The sequence below is a fragment of the Oryza sativa genome, chromosome 1 (genome assembly GCF_034140825.1).
Source record: "Oryza sativa Japonica Group chromosome 1, ASM3414082v1".
Classification (NCBI taxonomy): Eukaryota; Viridiplantae; Streptophyta; class Magnoliopsida; order Poales; family Poaceae; genus Oryza; species Oryza sativa.
The window spans coordinates 24,578,715-24,582,062 of record NC_089035.1 but is presented as its reverse complement, the minus strand read 5'-3'; the positions used below and the strand labels follow the sequence as shown (position 1 = coordinate 24,582,062).

The 3,348-nt window shown below is 44.6% G+C and overlaps 1 long non-coding RNA gene across 1 annotated transcript; it reads right to left on the bottom strand.

Annotated features, from left to right (window-relative positions):
- Window positions 1-2,621, bottom strand: LOC136354924 (uncharacterized). The gene is made up of 3 exons (XR_010738795.1): window positions 2,453-2,621; window positions 1,586-1,672; window positions 1-381 (listed from the first exon to the last, which is right to left on the bottom strand). It is a non-coding gene; the product is annotated as an uncharacterized lncRNA (long non-coding RNA).
- Between the last annotated feature and the right edge of the window lie 727 nt (window positions 2,622-3,348).

Genomic DNA, 3,348 nt, shown 5'->3' with positions numbered 1-3,348 from the left:
TTAACCAATAATGAGTTATCTATTTCAAGGAACAATATCAGATAAATATGTAAACATAGTATGTGTGGGGATACCCGGTTTGAGTATGGTATCCCGAAACCACCCAACCGTCCAGGATTTCGATCGCGCACAGATTGATATACAGAACAACTTTCGATACGTATACCCAAGTTTTTATAGAAATTATTACATAAAAGATAACTAAGACAGGTTTTAGGGGCCGACAGGGCAAACACACTCCCCACAAACAGAAGACCCATACACAAAATAGGATAAAAACACCACAGGCAACGCCTGAGAGCAGATCGACCTAGAACAAGAACTCGTCAGCACCATAGAATTCTTCCCCTTCCTGCGCCTCCTCAGGGAAGAACCGATCGTCTGAACCACATTTTATGCAAGAGGTGAGTACCGAGGTACCCAGCAAGCCACATCCATAATAATACAAATAGAATATGTGCAAGGCGTACAAAGAAGAATATAGTTCATCAAGGAGGTTTCATAACAAGCCTATTATAAATAGTTTTTTACTACTTTGTAAAACATTTCATTTGCAAACAGTTGTAAATCATTATTTTAAAATAGTAGCAATATTAATCACCATTCATCCTCATCTTCATCATATTCCATATTTTAATTTAAAATCTACTCATACCATGATAAATAGGAATCACCCAATGACATAGCTTCTTAACCGGAAGCACGGCACATTCGAATGATTTAAGACTCATCTCTGCAGAGACTGCCTAGCTTTACCCACCTGATGTCAACAGCGAGCTAGGCTGAGGACAACATAGCCGTTCGAGAGTCCCACTTACTACTAGTTACTGCCCAGTGGGATATTGATCCGTCCTAGCAGTCGGGCACTTGCTGGGCCTAAGCAAGGCTAGACGGTCGCTGCTTTCATGGGTTCCACCGTTGCGGATCATGTCAACCTGGCCGAAGCCCCTTCCACATGTCCACCCCAAACCTGCTCATAGAGCCACCCTACAGTCTTTCATATAGTGGGACCATGTACTAGGCTAAGTCTGATTACTTGGTCCTGTGGATGGGCGCAAATTACATCATTTTCCATGGCATAAGGGGGTAGTCCTTATATCCGAGGGAAGCCACCAAAACTAGCACAGGCCCGTGCATACTTTAAGTGTAAATATACACTTTCAACAAAATAATTATAACAATATGCACGGCCTAACACACCACAACATCCATCTTCATCCGGAATTAATCTTCCATATCACTCCAGGCGAGTGACTCATATCAAATAACATATTTTATATCACCCGACACGCCACCACGTGACAACGGGTAAACCATGTATATGAGTATAGATATTTTGTGGTCTTATCCACTAGAATATTATTGTGAAGTATATAAATCTACACCTAGGTTATCAAAGGACGTGATATAGCAATTCATGGATCTGGCCAATAATAACAATGTAATATTGGGTAATAACTAAACTAACAAGTTTATTCAAAAATAATTCATACGCAAAATAATTTTATAAATACTCAATGCATAAAATAACTAAGTGGTTCTCTACTAGGTTTCAATATGATCAAAGATTGGAACTGTGGCTTGCCTTACGGAACGTGGCCTTCCGAAGCTTCAGCGTAGCCTTCTAGGTCCACTTCAATTCCCGTGAGTCCGGTGGGATCTTCAACGTGATCTAACGTACGCACACAAAGAAACGACCAAATAAGCCTATAATAAAAATACTACAAATAAATGGTAAAATAAATATTGTGAATCAGAGCCCGAACAAAAAAAAATGATAAATTGAGAGTTAACTTAATTTGGAATGGCAAACGATTTATCCTAGGGTTATGATTTATGGCATGTGTAATAGTGGTTGCAATTTGAGAGTAACGCTATAGACAACAAAGGTGAAAACTGAAATTGATTTGGTGTTTTAGAGCTTGAACAGGAGGAAAACAACCTAATAGAAGTGTTTGGACTGGTTTTATTGTGGTTGGGCACTATTTAGGTGGTTTTGATGGGGTTGGTTGGGTTCAACCAATAGGAAATAGTGCTGGCCGGCACTGTTTATCTTCTTCCCGTGGCTTTTCTCGTGATTAACAGAAGTGGAGAGAAAGGCTCCAGAACTTAAGTGAGGGAACGGCGACGGAGACGATAGCATGATGTGTTCCACAGGCTGACACCCCCACAGGACGTGGACGCTGGGCTGGAAGACAACAAAGCTAGCCGGAACGCAAGTTCTAGATCTGCAGCTATGGTGACATCGGGCATGGAAGTGGCAGCCCCGGTGGCGAACGCGGGCGGGTGAGCGCGTCAAAACATGTTCCCGGATGAGAAGGTTCCATTTTTGTGGTTAGTTGATAGAGGTGAAGCGTCGGCCATGCCGACCACGGTGGCAGCCATGGTGACGGACAGGAGCACGATGGGAGCTCGACACAAGCAAGGAAAGAAGGTTGGGGAAAATTCTCACCAGTGAGAGGTGATCCTGCTGGTGCTATGGTGAGGAGGCAGAAGGTCGACGACGGCGAAACGGCTGCACAGCCGGCCTTGGCCCTGGCAGGAGAAATTTTGGGATGAAAACGTACGAGATTAGCACTTGATGTCTACAGAGGAATAGCAGACTTCGGCTCGTTCACTTTGAAGGAGAGAAGGACTGGAGGAGGAGGGAAAACAAAGGAGGGATGGCTACGAGCAGCTGCGTGGCTGTTTCGGAGCCGCACGGCACGACGGCCATTGGAGATCGGCGCGTGGTTGGCGCGAGGCGGCACGAGGCTGCACAAGGCGGTCATGAGTTGGGCTCAGGGTGGCACAAGGAGCAGCGTAGGCAGGTGCAAGGCGGCACGCAGCTAGCGCGTGCGGACACGAGCAGGACACAGGGCGGCACGAGCGGCGGCTAGAGCGAACGAAGCGAGCAGCGGCTTGGCTGGGGTGGCTGCCTCGGCTGGGCCAGGACATGAGCTAGAACAGCCCAACACAGAGAGTGACAAGGGAAAAAGAAATCCGGGATATGGGCTGGAATGCAAGGAACTCGGCCCGAGAAGAAACACAGTGATCTATTTGAATTTTTGGAGAGATTTTTGCATAGAATTTTGGTAGGATATTTTTTAATAGGAATTGATGGGATTTGGGGTCTTAGAATATTTGCATGATGACTCTGGGATAACTTAAAATAAACACGAGCTCTTCTGATGATTTTGGGAATTTTCTTTGGGATATCTCGGATTTTGTTTGGAGAGGGAAACTAAACAAGGTTATGTGGGAGTAGGAAACTTAGAGCGAACAAAAGAAATATAAGGATTGGGAGACTCCAATTCGAAAGAACGAAGAACATCGACTTTAAATATTTTCGCAAAAATTTTACCCTGA